Here is a 16,203-nt window from a genome sequence, read left to right on the forward strand (position 1 = left end):
CTCTATAAAAGGAGAGCTTTCTCATTCATTCAAGGGCGTCTGACTCTTGCAGTCATTCCAAAGGGTCTGATTTAGGTGGGATAATTTCATAGAAAAATTTATTTATTTTCCACGTTTTTCAGTCAGTTCCAGCAGTTCCGAGTTCCTGTCAGTTTCGAGTTCCTTTACAGTTATTCACCCTCTACATATTAGAGTTTAATCAATTATCAAATGTCTATATTTTAAGAGTTGTTCAAGGGTTGAGTGAGCTCTTGTAATGGGTAATTTGTCAAGGGTTTGAGTGAATTCTTGTATAAGTTTTGGGTAAGAACTTGAGTGAGTTCCTGATGTGTATGGGGTAGGAACTTGAGTGAGTTCCTGTTGTATTTGGGGAGGCTTTGAGTGAAGTCTATGAGAGAGAAGCAGAGAGGCTTTGAGTGAAGCAAAAGAGTCAAGAGAGACTTCTAGGGAAGTCAGTGAGAGCGTAGTTGTTTGAGGAACAACTATTGGGAACTTGAGTTCGTAGAGGAACTCAAGTAAAGCTCGAGTTCCTTATAGGTTTGTAACTGAGTTGTTGCCCTATAGTGAAAAGAGTTTAAGTTGAAATCCCTAGTGGGTCGAGGTTTTCTTTCTAGTTGGGCCTAGAAAGTTTCCTCGTAAAATCTCTCTTGCATTGTTTCTCTACTTGCTTAAAGTTTCTTTATAATTCCACAAAATTGGCTAGAAAGTTCCATACTACAATTCACCCCCCCTCTTGTAGTGTTCCATCCGAATAACAATTGGTATCAGAGCCGGAACTCGCTGATAAGCAGGAAACCCTGCTGAGTTAAGTTCCTGGAAGGAGGAACAATTACAAGAAACTTGATGAAAGGAACTCAATCCTACCCATTCAAAGGAACAAGGCAGATCTGACTTTTATTGTTGAATAAAAGTCAGTCAAGGTATAACTGGCGATCTTCTAACGTAAATATCTATTCCTTTAGACCTTCTTTGTGTGCATACATTAATTTATTGCGTGTTCCTTGCATTGTTTCTAATGGAACTTCTGTTTTGTTTTGATTTAAAATTGAATTTGAAAAATCTAAAATCTATATTTAATAAATGATTTTTCAATTTATTTTTTCAAACTTCAGTACATTAAATTTATTTCAAGGAAACGTATTTTGAAAAATGCATATCTGTGGAACTCGGAGTTTTTAATTTTTAGGCAACAAAATATCCTACTTATTTTTTCTCTGCCTAAGAACTATTATTTTATATGCTTCATGAATATATTGAATATCATTTATATGAAGGCATATTGTATCTTGGTAGTAGTTGTTGTGTTGATTATTTTCTTAACAGTTACTACTAACAAGAAGGGACCCAAATCTGTTGGGTTCCCTCGACAAAGAAATTGGTACAGGAACAAACAAAGGTGCACATTAATATGTCAGAGTTCCTGTTAATTTAAGTTCTATATTGAGGAACTCGCTGGATCATTGTTGACCCACGAGTTATACTTAGGAACTCACGAAGGTGCGACATTATAAAAATACATTACATCAGCTCCCCACATCGGAACAAGGATCAAAATCCGAAGAGGAACTTTCGAATAAAGGAACTCATTTCAGCACCATTCCAAGGAACAGATAAAGGCTGCAACGAAAAGATCCTTAATGATACAGTTAAGGTAAACATCTAATTTTTGAGATCTTTATATGCATACGCTATTTATTTAAATCAAGTTCCTAACAACGTTTTATGAAAATTGTTCAAATATATTTTAAAATTTTTTTAATCGATTTTGGATTTTCTCAAATATGTTTTTGCGAGACAAATTTCAGATTCTAAAACTGATTTTGCATTCATGCATTATTTGAATGGTTCAAGGAACAAGACTAAGGAACAATGCATATAGCCACTCTTGGAACTTGGTTTCCCTGCAAAGGGGACTTTATTCTTTGGGCTGCATAATTTAATGTTATATCATTTATTGTCCAAAGAACGGTATATCCATATATTATGAGTATATTGAATATTTATTATATGTATGCATGTTAAATCTTAGATCTAGCAGTTTAAAATAATCATTTTCTAAGATGCTACTGCTAAAAAGAAAGGAACTGAAATTATGTCAGGTTCCCAAAACCATGAATTGTTTACAGGTCTGTTAGAATACAATTTTTGTATACTTTAATCTTCTAAATTATGCTACCTAAATATATTTACTACTAATGCATGATTTTGGAAGGTAGTAGAAGCGAAATTAATTTTACAGGTTTATAACTCATGATTGAGTGTGTGTATGAAGTAAAGGAACAACATCAGAATTACACCAAGAAAAAATGAGTTGGAAATCCATTAGATTCGTTGGAACAGTGAAGAGGAACTCAGGCTCGGAACTTGGAACTTAAGATGTAAACTAGTTCCAGTTCCACCAACAAGTAAGTTCCTTCCAAATATGATGGGTCATATCAAAGAATCAACTCACATGCACTATATAATTGGAAGTCACTTTGAACATCTCAAAGGAACTCAATCATGTGAAATGTTAGTAAGGTTGTTTCCTCATTTTACTTGTGTTAATTAATGTTGAATATTTTTTGATAACCTGTTTCCCTTAAATTGTTGTGCAAACTAACCTTATTTGTGTCATAGGTTTTATTTTGGAATTTAGTATTTATAAAATGCATAATAATAAGTTCCATTGATCAAAGGAACTCTTCCTAAGATCTGGTGGAACAATCAACGAACTCAAGGTTACAGTAACTTGATAAATGGTACATAAACTATTTGATAGCAAATTTATGGTGTCAAAGTTTTTCATGTACAAGTTCTTGATTCTTGTTAACCTAAGTTCCATGGAACAAAATATATGTTTCATGTTTCTTTCGTGAAGTAAATTTTCCAGGAACATCATATTTTGTTATTATGTGCCAGTATATATTTATTTTAGACTAACCTGCTAATCATAACTTTGCACAAAAGTATTACACTTGAGTGTTATTTTTTCCCAGATTACTCATATTAAAATAACTCAAGAGGGAGAATGGTCATGAAGACCATAGGAACATGTTCTAGCTTACTTGTAACATGAAAAATGAGGTGGCTACAACTAAGGGGGAACAACTCGTTATATCTCGACAACGATTGTTCTATGAAAGAAAATTCACTTTTATCCTTCGGTTGCTACCTACAATGGAAAACTTATAACTTTTGACAATTAAGGTAAGATTGGTTCCAAATGAAAAGTTGGTAAGCCAAGTTCCCGTTCCATTGTGAATTTTTTATTGTCGAGTAATTAATGCACATTTGTTTAGAGTTTCAAAAATTATGTATTCTCTGGTTATTTTAAAAATAAATTGCATCATCAGTAATAACTAGAAATGTCATAGTTGAAGGGAATCAAAGAGGGAACACATACTTTGTGGATCACAATTTGGTTCCTAACAATAACTTGATATTTCTAGGGGTTATTGAAGATGATCCAGAGTTTACAATAAATATAAAAATGTGCGTTGAAATAAGTGAATATATTACTTGTGATTGAAACTAACATGTTTATTCTCAGCAAACAAGTTAAAGTTTATTTCAATATTGAACTCGCGAGTTCCTGTAGAATTAATCGAGTATCTATATGTCACCATTAAAAGCAACAGTAGCCGGCTATATAAGCTCATGTCGAGGAACTTCAAACTAAGGTTCAAGTTCCAATTCATGAAGTCTAAAATCAACTCGATCAATCAACATCACGCAACAAGTTCCACTACTGCTCTAGTAGTAGAGAAATTGTCAGTTTCATTCATCGAGTTCCTGTGTGCACTACAACATTCATTCAAATCAATTTATCAATGACATCGGCAAAGGAACTCAGAGAAGGTTGGTGCTTGAAAGGAACAACCAGTCAGAAAGTTTCCATAAGATGTGAGGGCATCAAGATGATGGAACTAGCACTCAAGGAACTCGAACATAAATTCATCAAAATTAGTCCAGCACCTCAAAGTAATCATACACATGGTGAAAAATTATATAAGGTACATTTTTATTATTCATATCATATCATGTTTTAATTTGTTATATTGTTTACTTATTAATTTAATTGTACAAGTCTTGAAATGCATTATGTGATTATGCTTTCCTTATGATTTCATCTATTCATGGACTGTTTAGAGGATCAATACTTAATGAAGCAATGACATGAGCATAACATAGTCTTTTCCATGAGTTTTGTTGATTTGGAACTCCTATACATATTTAGATAAGGAAATTATGTATGCTTAAAGTAAATGTGTCACACTTATATTTGTGCTGTAAAAGGCATACTCACTTGCCCAAAGAGTATTAGAGGTCTCATAATAGAACTATATGGATGCTATCAAACAAGAAAATCCTAAGTTGCCAAAGAAACAATGGAAGAAACATTGATGGAACTAGACAAGTAGATTCCCATAAAATTATTTCTTTATCTTGCTTAATATTGTCAGAGGGAACAAACCTATATTTTAACCAACTTCCACTTATCCACACCATATGTATTCGAAGAACAACATCTTTCCACAAGACTGGTTTATGTATTCGTGATTGGGTTGAGCATTATACTACGTTCGCAAAGAGTGTTCTATTGTGCCGAGCCATTAGCATTATTCTACAACCTTTGGGTTGTGTGTCCGTGCTAAGTACAATCATACTCTACAATCCAGTATTGTATCTCTACATTGTATTCTTTATTCCTATCATTAACATTTCATAACTTCGAAGATCCTTATTTCCAAAATTATCATTCCACTCATATCCCGACACTTCAAATATACTACTTCCCACGAGCTCTAAGTTAATATTCATTGATTTGTATGGTTTGATGATACATAAAGAGTTATAAATGAATGGATACATTTTGAGGGGGAAGTTTGTGGAAGAAGTGAGAAGCAAGTTTATTATACTTTATCAATTGAAATTTCGAGGGAAATCATTAGATGGAGCTACACTTACAAGCTCCAAAATGAAGAGAGGAATGGTAAGGAACTCTGGGGAATAAGGGAGGAACAAATGTAAATGATTCATATTTGGTGGTGGAACTCAAGTATGTATGAATATATTTTCTCTTTACTGTTGTACTTAAAAACTCTAGGAAAGTGCCACAACGTGTAATGACACCCTTGTTTAAAAAAAAAAAAAAAAAAAAAAAATTGTATGATGAAAAAAAAAAACAAAAAAAAAACAAGGGTGATCAAATCTTTATTATTTCCTAGATGACATATGATTCTGAAGACGTTTACTCATGGAATTAGTTGAAAGGGGAACATAAGCAAAAATTGAAAGAACTTGATGAAATACGTTTAAGTTCCTTTTATCAGTGTGTTTCTCAAGGAAAGTTGGTGGTTGAAGAGAAGTGAACTTGATTGGTACATATCATGGTGAACGTGTGTTATGTTTAGAAGAAATTTCAAGATTGTGAGGTAAAGTGATAAACTCTAATGATTGTTGAGAACCTCACTTTGAAAACCTAACTATAGAGCACACTATCTATCTCAAAGTTCCCTCTATTCAAATTGTTCCATAAATTTCTTTCATACTTCTTTGAGCCCGATATTACAAATATGACACTCTCTTAATCCATTTTTTACATTCAAATTTGATCTATGCTTGACTTTAATTTATTATTTGTCAAGTTCCTTCAGTAATTTTAAAGTTGGGTCTTTGGATTGTGAATTGGAAATTCGTGTAGCATATGCATCCTAAGTTTGAAAATTGAGCATCTTGAGACTTTTAGGACTAACAAGTGTTTAACCTTTATGGTGGTAATTTTGGCATATAGCAATATGAATATATGATTTACCTAAAGCAAATATGTGTAAGAATGTCCTTTTCGATAATGACAAAAGGGGGAAGATTATGTATAATGCTTATTGTCTAATATAGTCAAGTCTAAATCCTCTTCGTAACATGGGTCTCTTATGCATGACTTGTTCAATAGTTTCCAGTCTGTATTATTAAGGGGGAATTAATGTACATCTTTAATGTTTAATTTGCGATAAGCATCATTTGTTTGTCATCATCAAAAAGGGGGAATATTGTTGAGTAATATAGTGTTTTGATGATTATGAACAAATGATGATTATCTAACTAATGTGTGTATTGTTTAGATGTGCATGAACAAGTAATGACGGTTAATACAGATCATTTAATTGGAAGATTCTGAAGATATATACAAGAAGAAGTGAAGTTCCTGAAAGGAACTCTAGAAGTGAAAGGAACTTCAGAAGAGAAGTCTAATTATATAAGTGTACCATTAGACTTAGAGTTTGTTTCCTTAACTACTGCATACTTGTTTATTAGTTTAGTTTTCTTCTTCTTGCTTGTATTGGTTGTCATCACCGACTTTATGGTTTTGATGATAACTAGCAAACGACTAACCTATGTTTGAGTTCCAATATGTATACTAAACAAATATAGGTTTGATGAAGAAACAAACATGAAGAGTTCAAGTCAATAAATCAAGTATCCAAGCAGCAACAGAGTTCTTCAAAGGAACACAAACAGATCAGTTCCTCAGCAGGACCTAAGAGGAACAACGAGTATAAAGTTCCTGAGTAGGAACAAGCATGGAGAAGTTCCAGAGGCGGAACTATCAACATGAGGCTCTTGAGTTGGAGCATCATGAAGCATGAAGAAGAAAATAAGAGTTTATTTTCTAGGATTCATGTAAGTATGTAGAAACTTGAATAATTAAGGAACACGGTGCCAAAAGGAACTTGTCGGAACTTATGAGAAATAACGTCAGTTTATTTTCCTATAATATTCCTAGTCTTAAGGTAATTTTAAGTGTCAATGACGTGGCTTTTAAAACTCCTAGTTGTTAGGGATTTACCTTTGACTTTGAGTATTTATCTCCTAGTAAAACTCTATTTATTTATGTTTTTAAAATAAAAGATAATTTTTGTAAAATCTTATCTAGGTTAGGATTCTGATTTTAATATCATATATTTATTTATTTATTATTTAAATTTCGTTTTTAATAAAGTCCTATTTAATCTAGGATTTGTTTTGAATATATTTTGCGTTTTTATGTGTTTAAAATTCTATTTTTAACAAATAAAAAAGAATTAATCTTTTTGTAAAATAAAATCTGATTGTTAGTTATTTTATTTTAATAAAATTTATTTTTCTATTTTATTAAAATCAGATATAAAAGGTTTTGTTTTAGAAAATTAAAATCATTGTTTTACGTTGTTTTGGAAAAACTACATAAGTGGAGAAATAATAGGAGATCATGGAAAACCTGATTATGCTTGGCCCTAACTCCATGATTTTCTCTACTGACTAAAGTCATAGGATTTATGCCTAAATTAAAGGGCTTAGTGGTTGTTAGTGGAGAAGATTATGGAGAAAGTGGTTGAGGTTTCTTCCTCTATAAAAGGAGAGCTTTCTCATTCATTCAAGGGCGTCTGACTCTTGCAGTCATTCCAAAGGGTCTGATTTAGGTGGGATAATTTCATAGAAAAATTTATTTATTTTCCACGTTTTTCAGTCAGTTCCAGCAGTTCCGAGTTCCTGTCAGTTTCGAGTTCCTTTACAGTTATTCACCCTCTACATATTAGAGTTTAATCAATTATCAAATGTCTATATTTTAAGAGTTGTTCAAGGGTTGAGTGAGCTCTTGTAATGGGTAATTTGTCAAGGGTTTGAGTGAATTCTTGTATAAGTTTTGGGTAAGAACTTGAGTGAGTTCCTGATGTGTATGGGGTAGGAACTTGAGTGAGTTGCTGTTGTATTTGGGGAGGCTTTGAGTGAAGTCTATGAGAGAGAAGCAGAGAGGCTTTGAGTGAAGCAAAAGAGTCAAGAGAGACTTCTAGGGAAGTCAGTGAGAGCGTAGTTGTTTGAGGAACAACTATTGGGAACTTGAGTTCGTAGAGGAACTCAAGTAAAGCTCGAGTTCCTTATAGGTTTGTAACTGAGTTGTTGCCCTATAGTGAAAAGAGTTTAAGTTGAAATCCCTAGTGGGTCGAGGTTTTCTTTCTAGTTGGGCCTAGAAAGTTTCCTCGTAAAATCTCTCTTGCATTGTTTCTCTACTTGCTTAAAGTTTCTTTATAATTCCACAAAATTGGCTAGAAAGTTCCATACTACAATTCACCCCCCCTCTTGTAGTGTTCCATCCGAATAACAGCCTCTAAAAGTGCTTTTTAGCATTAGTTAATTATGGTAGCCTCTAAAAGTTATTTTTAGGGTTGGTGAAATTTAGCCTGCCCCTAAAAGTACTTTTTAGCATTAACAAAATAATGGTTGCCTCTAAAAAGTTTCTTTAGCATCAAAAAAAATTAAGTTGCCCCTAAAAAGTATCTTTTAGCATTAATGAAATAATAGTTGCCTCTAAAACTATTTTTTAGCATCAATGAAAATTAAGTTGCCCCTAAAAAGTAATTTTTAGCATTAATGAACTCATGGTTTCCTCTAAAACATTTTTTTTAGCATCAGTTAAATTTTAGTTGCCCCTAAAAAGTACTTTTTAGCATTAATGAAATCATGGTTGCCTCTAAAACATTTTTTTAGCTTCAGTTAAATTTTAGTTGCCCCTAAAAAGTACTTTTTAGCATTAATGAAATAATGGTTGCCTCTAAAACATTTCTTTTAGCATCAGTTAAATTATAGTTGTCCCTAAAAAGTACATGTTAGCATTAATGAAATAATGGTTGCCTCTAAAAACTTCTTTTTAACATCAATGAATATGATTTTGCCCCTAAAAGTACTTTGTTAGCATTAATGAAACAATGTTTTCCTCTTAACCTTCTTGTTAGCATCAATGAAATTAGGTTGCCTCTAAAAGTACTTTTATAACATTACTGAAATAATGGTTGCCTCTAAAAGCTTCTTTTTAGCATTAGTAAATTTGTTTTGCCCCTAAACATTTCTTTTTAGTATCGATGAATTATAATTACCTCTAAGGTTCATTTTAGCATTACTAAAATTGATGTTGCCCCTAAAATTTCATTGTTAGCATTAGTAATATTATATTTGCTTCTAAAAGATTGTTTTACAATCATAGAAATTTAGATTTCCCCAAAATGTTAATTTTTTGCAGTAGTAAAGTTTACGTAGCTCTAAAAGTCTTTTCAACAATTATTGAAATTTAGATTGCCCTAAAAGTTTTTCTTAGCACTAGTAAAATATATATTACCATCACTACTAGAAAAAATGTCTATAACGATGAAATATTCCATCGTTAAGGGTTTTTAACGACGGAAAATTTTCGTCGTCATGTTCATTGTTAGTTTTTAGAGGCATACAACAACCTTAATAGCCAAAAAATTTCAATGCTAGTATTATTATATAAAATTATAAAAATAAAAATAATCAATGAAAACAAAAGGTAATTTCATTCCTGAAAAATATATGACATCATTTAGACGAAACCATAAAATCACATCCATTCATCATAAAAGAAAATTTGTATGTTTATGTTCTAAATAATCTTCAAATATCAGTATAAGTTCCTCAGTTGTGATTATGTTATGTGTTATTCCTCCTTCGTAAATACACACAATCTAATCAGGAGACTAAAATTCCTCTCTATGATGCTTGCACAGTGAACACCGGCCAAATTGATTGCACAAAAACCCCGTAACTTGGATCCTGCAAGGCTGGTAAAACTTGACTTCAAAGTTGTCAACTATGTTTCCAATTATGACCAATTGAGAACTCCTGAGAATAAAAAGGAAACATAAGGTTCATGTTCCAACACCAACAACATCAACTAAAACGTTCAAATTCAAATGATTTGCTATCGGCTCCAGCAATGGAATAAAATATGTTTGACAAACTAACTTTATAACAGAACTAGTTGCCAAAAAACAAGATAGCAATCAGTCTTGCAACTAGGCATGACGAGGAGATAACAAATATTGGGCTTAAACCTGACTGTGTATCTAACTGCATGTTAAGCTGGCCAAAAAGAATAGTTTGACAGGGTTAGTTCTAAACCACAAATAGCATCTAACTATTACATCGAAAAGATAGCCAAAAAGATAATATGGAAAAGATGTTGTCACTTTGTTATGTTCATGAATTACTAACCTCATATATTGATTATACCTAGTCATACCTGATCAAAACTACAAATCTAAACAACTTAGAAAAACAACAGATCAAAAAGCAGCAGTTGACAGCCAGCATGATCAACATTGGAACAGAACACACAAGTCAACATTTCAGGTTATAAACAGGTAGAATATTACAATATTACTGAACAAACAGAAATAGAGAAGCATATAGCACTGAGTAGACCAGGAACATCAGCACAACAACAGCTAAAAGAACAACTCATTATGCCACAAGGCCAGACCTCCGAAGAAATGGACTCAAGTAGATGGTACTGAATACTTTTGAAGAAAGATAAAAGTTTGTAGCTATGGTTAAATAACAAAGATATGATGGTGGACGGGAAATTTTTGGGGAAAGCAAACTAGTTGAGGGTAGGTTAGTAATTAGATTAGTTAAAACTACATGGCCATTTTCAAAACTATGGTTTATATTTTTCTACTATCTAGAATTTGTAAAACCCGAAGGTTACCACCTAGAGTTTCCCAACAAAATTTAGGATAGCAAATTAATGAAGAACATCCAGCCCACGGAACATACCACATTCCTACCAGGTGGTTCACATGGAGTAATCCACGATCGAAGAAATTTAGTAATATACTGTTGTGCTTGAGAAGTTAAACGATCGTAATTACGACGAGGAGTGATGACCATGTCAAATCTATCCAAACGTATTCTTGGATGCTGAATCTGCAGTCACAAAGAGAAGCACGAGGTCAGATATTTGAATGCTTAATCAAAGAAAGGTCACGTGTGATATGATAAATGTTTCCAAAGTTAACCAGCAAACTCATCAGTCAATAGATAAAAAATTATGAAACCTATACTCTGTATCACCCATTTGAAATGTTTGAAGAGATACAACCAGTGCAAGCAGAAAGATAGAGTACCAAGGAGGGTTTTACTGCCTAAAACCAACTTACAAAAAAGACACAATCTACACACTATTATCATTGAAAGGAACACACAGTCGTGGCAAAGAAAGCCAAACATTAGCAAAGAGGTTGTAAATTTTGTAATAACAGATTGACATGGTGTAAATAAATTTTGCAACGAAACTATAAAGACTATAATTGAGCAAGAAATAAGACTAAAGATGCAAGCAATAAGATCCAACTTATAACCTAAATCAGTACAGAGACCATCATAACCCGACATTCAAGCGAGAAGTAATCAGGGAAGTGTATTTCATTCAATGCTCAGAACATTAAGGGCACATCCAGTATCCCCGATATAGTAGCAACATTCACGAATAAAAATATTAATTCTCACAGATTTGCATTACGCCAATACAAATGAAGTGCAGAGTGGAAGTCGATCTAACCTACTTTGATTTAGAGTTTGACAAAAATATCCAAGTTTCCCTACTCAAATCAAAGGTGTAAAAGTAAACAGTAATCATATCCAGGTGAATACATCCGTTTTACACCTACCACCAGAACAAATGCAACGCCTAAAAGGTAGAAATTTAAGCATAATCTGCTTCAAAAGGATTCTAAAGCATAATCTGCTTCAAAAGGATTCTAAAGTAACAACAATCTTCTGCTGGTCTCCAGACAGTTTTTGTTGGCTATCAGATTGTACTTGACTATAGAAGAAAAAAAAAACCAGTTTATTTCAATTTTTTACCAAAGAAAAAACAGAAACAAAAGACATCTATGATCAAACTACCTGCTTGGTACCACATTGTTGGAAGTTTCATCTGTACACTTGTTTCTCCACTAGGCATATTTCTTATAGTGCCTTCTTAAGAATGGCAGACTATTTCAGTCCCTATGGAAGCCTTTTCCTGATTCATAAACGAAACGCTAGAACTTTGAAGTCACTTCAGAGTTCAGACCATATAAAAAGATATGAAAATAATCCCAGAGATGTCTAGGTAAGATGCAATTCAAAAACGAAGCAAAAGCAGCCTGATTAGTGATGTTCAACTTCATTTTTTCAAGGTAATTTACATCCAAGATCCCAATCATACAAGAGATGGTTTGTACAATTCGTTAAGCTCAAACCATTCATGCTCATTTTGCTTGTATCCAAATATGTATTCAAGTAGTATCAATTTTGATAATTTCTTAAGATCTTGAGCTAATTCAGGTGGATGTGCATGAACTGATTCTTTATGAACTTAGCAAGCATACGGTATACCATTTTTGAAGATGACACAAACACAAATTGCTAACTTCAATACAACTTGATCAATTTTCTCATTTATTTAAGAATCTTGCAGACACTCAGACATACTATGATTACCTTTCTATAGATCTTTCCATACCTGGAAAATCACATGAAATTAAGCAGATATTATTTACTTGTGAAGCCTAACTTGATGCATACAACCTTGCCAGAAATGCAACTAAAGCATACAAAACAGGAGCACCCATCCCTGGAGGAAGAACTGCTTTTTTACCTGTGTCGCCTAGACTAGGAAGCTTGGGATCCTCTAGTGAAGCTAGGAATGCAGCAGTTGCATCTGTCTTGGTTGTTCGAGTATGCTCAATCTCCTTCTGCAACATTTTATCCAAGCCTCAACCAAGTTCTTGCTTGAATATTCAATGTATATTGTTCTGCCTCTCATGGCAAGAAAATCTGGTCAAAACAAATTTTGTCTATCATGGTAAAAAGTGTTCTTTAAGAGAATGTGCGGCAGGTCATTCTGATATATGTGAATGTATAGCATAAAAAACAAATACTTCCTCCATTCTTTTTTAAATGACACAATTGTACTTTTGGAACTATTCATATAATATACTTTGACCATCAATTGTGATTTATACTTAACAAAAAATATAGTCATGTGGGGTCTTGTTATAATCGTCTCATCCTATAGATTTATAATATCAAACTTTTATAATTTTTAACCATTGATAATAAAAGGTATTAATGGTTGAAATATTGCATTGGCAAACGTGACAAAAAAATTGTGTCATTTAATAAAGAATGGAGGAAGTATTATTCAGTTAGCTAGCTCTTCATATGATAAGGTGTAATCAACAGAGAGCCAGGGACAACCTTTTCACCGCAAAACACCGGCACAGAATAATACACACCAAAACAGCAGTACGCAAACCTCAAAACTAGCAGAATCACAGTAAGTTACATTGTTTAACTGCCCAAAAAGGTTAATGTTCAATTTCTACAGTTAAGTGGCATGATTTTCCGAAACCAAGTCTGTGGGGAGACATTTTCAACCCTCTCTAAGACTAAGATATATTATTCCCAATAGTAGATGTCACTACAAGCAATAATTTTCTGTCAAGTTTTTTAATCCAATTCAACTTTGTTTATTACCCAAAGGGGCACCTGATGGGTTCTAACTCGATGCAGGTGCAAGATGGATAAAATAACAACTAATAATTCATTCAATTAGCTAAGTAACCCCCCCCCCCCCCCCCCCCAATTACCACTAGATATTCACCAATCACTCAATCGACTAAGTGGCAGTAACAAATTTCACGAAACTCAAAGAAGCAACCAAATAAATCAAGTTTAACAATATTCTGTAATATAGGTAACATCTAAAACATATACGAGTTTTCGATTGTAAATAGAAAAAATAATAAGGTACAAAGCCATCCATTAATTTTAAGTGCATTAACCATTTTGAGAAACAGACCAAAATCTGAATTTCAATTTGACTGAAAAATACAAGCAGGTTACTTTTGAATTCAATTGCACTTGAAATTGATTGATTGTAACAAACTAACTGATATAAAAACCCAAATTGGAGCAAATAAATGAGGTGTAGTTACTTGTTGGTAGGAAGATGCAGCAAGACTCCATTTTTTTTGTTCGGATCAGATATTATCTCTGAGGGAGTTGGCTAAAAAACACAAGCTAGCCCTTAGAGAAAGTTCATCAAGAATCATTTCCAGTTTGTTAAATTCAGTTGAGAGAAAACCAGAGAAGCATAACATGTTCAACCAAAAGAAAAATCGTCTAGAAATTCACCAACAACCATTAAGCAGCAAATTGTAATCAAATGAATTAGTCAACAAGATCAAGAAAACAAACCGAAACTATCAATTTAAGCTTCCATATTGTGGGCTTTGTGGTCCGCCATCGCTAATGGTAGAGAGGAAGAACGCAAAAAAACATCAAAAAATCTATCGCCAATTTTCAGATTCTGGCCAACATGAAATTGCTTGAAAATCTTCACGAAACCCTAGAATTTGGGAAAAACTCAAGAATCAAAAATAATTTTATTCAAGGTTTGAAAGAAGATTTGTGAGTAAAATGAGAAGATAATTGGGAAAATTGATTCCCTAATTAATCGAACTCGAGCCCAATTTGAGAAAAAAATTATAAAAATTGGGAAAATTGAATCCCTAATTAATCGAATTCGATAGCAAATTGAGAAAAAAAATTATAATTTGGAAAATTGAATCCCTAATTAATCGAGTTCGAGCGAATTTGAGAAAAATTGAAGCAAAACATTTGGGGGAAAATTGAAGAATTGGTAATTTGATTTGAATGAATTGGTAATTAGGAGTATGATGAGAGAAAAAAATGAAGGAAAAAGTTGATGAAAAAAAAAGGAAGAAAAGAGTTTTTATGGTTATTAATGGCAGAAAGAAACATGTAGAAGATGAAAGAGTCAAAGAGGTGATGTTGGCGCTCCCAACCAAATTATCCCGCCTAACCAGAGTGTTATGGCGCAATAGTGTGAAAAAATACCGCCTAAAATCTCCGTTTTAATTTTGGTTTCCTTCTTTTTTTAGTTGGATTTACGAGGTGTCTAAATATGAGTGATGGACTGATGGTGTACAAGATGCCTTTATACACCATGTGCACTCCTAGCCTTTTCTTTTCCTCTTTAGAAAATTGTTCCGTAGTAATTTTTTTGGTCAAACTTTAAAAACTTTAATTATGAATTTTGATTATCTTATGATAAATAGTATAGTTATGCAGAATCTTGTTAGATTCGTTTTAATATATAATTTTGGAATATCAGTTTTTTTTTTATAAATTGTCTGCGTGTAAGTTAGAGATATTTACATTTTAAGCCGTTTCTTAAAGACAGTAAATAGTCAAATGAGGTAATCTTTTCGGGATGGAGGGAGTATGTATTTCATATCAGATAACAATTGTTATTATTATTATTGTTGTTGTTGGTGTTGTTGTTAGTATTGGTGGTGTAATTGTGATACGAGTGTTGTTCAAGCCATAACAATTAATAAATAAAAACATTAACAAAGTATTTCAATTCACATAACCAATTTGTCCATATATCAAAAGCGATCATGTCCAAATTAGCACCAGTTTTTTAAATGGACATGTTCCACACTAAATATATTGTGGACTATGCCTAAAAACGTAATTCTAACAACTTGGTTCAAGATCAACCAATAAATCTAAACGGAAAATCAATTAGCTCGTATACTATCACGGTGATGTCCACTCCATTGATGCTCCTCAAAATGCCAATTTTCTACTGATATCGCCTAAATTTCTCACCGGCATCTCCCATCTCCCTTGCTGGTTGTGGTGCGTCCAGATTTAATATCTTCTCCTTCGCTGCTTATTTCTGTTGATGTATTCTCTCATCCAGAAAATTCAGAAAATACAAATAAAATATCCCAAACTCTATGATTAACTCATATCATCGATTACAAACTCATCGTCATAACTTGCTCAAAGTCATTCTCAACTTTTCTCATCAATTTTGTTTATTTTTCTCATCGTCATAATAGTAGGTAACTTTTCTCATCAATTTTGTTTATTTTTCAAATTTTCTTGTATTGAACTTCAAAACCTATGATTTTTTTAAAATAGGGTTTTCTTTGTTATTCCGATTAAATTGATTTTTGTTAATTTTGATTTTCTGGTTTCTATGTTTATGAAACACTAACTTCGTCATGGTTGTTTAATTTTGTGAAAGTTGACAAGGATTTCCCAGTTTTTCAGTATTATCTGTAATTTGTGCTTAAACTTATTTCATTTCATTCTTTATTTGAGTACGGTAATTTTTTGTCCCTACTAAGTCGACTGATTGAATTTCTTTTGGAAATTGGTTATGTATGCTTGATTGAATTTCTTTTGGAAATTGGTTATGTATGCTTGATTGATTATGTTTCTGCTTTAAATATGTTGAAAATAATAGAGGTTTCAAAGATACTCGTCTGCTATTATGCTACAAATGTTGGTAGATGA

At 32.7% G+C, this 16,203-nt stretch overlaps 1 long non-coding RNA gene across 5 annotated transcripts; it reads right to left on the reverse strand.

The window, feature by feature from the left end:
* Positions 1 to 9,313: 9,313 nt before the first annotated feature.
* On the reverse strand, positions 9,314 to 14,724 carry LOC110795665 (uncharacterized). Of its 5 annotated transcripts, none has more exons than XR_008924375.1 (4): positions 12,461 to 14,724; positions 11,725 to 11,861; positions 10,594 to 10,743; positions 9,314 to 9,657 (listed from the first exon to the last, which is right to left on the reverse strand). It is a non-coding gene; the product is annotated as an uncharacterized lncRNA (long non-coding RNA). The 5 variants fall into 5 exon arrangements; XR_008924374.1 differs by having other exon boundaries at positions 11,725 to 11,842; positions 12,461 to 14,721; XR_008924376.1 differs by lacking the exon at positions 11,725 to 11,861 and having other exon boundaries at positions 12,461 to 12,639; positions 13,803 to 14,719.
* Positions 14,725 to 16,203: the final 1,479 nt, after the last annotated feature.

The sequence above is a fragment of the Spinacia oleracea genome, chromosome 6, assembly GCF_020520425.1.
Source record: "Spinacia oleracea cultivar Varoflay chromosome 6, BTI_SOV_V1, whole genome shotgun sequence".
NCBI classification, from domain to species: Eukaryota; Viridiplantae; Streptophyta; class Magnoliopsida; order Caryophyllales; family Amaranthaceae; genus Spinacia; species Spinacia oleracea.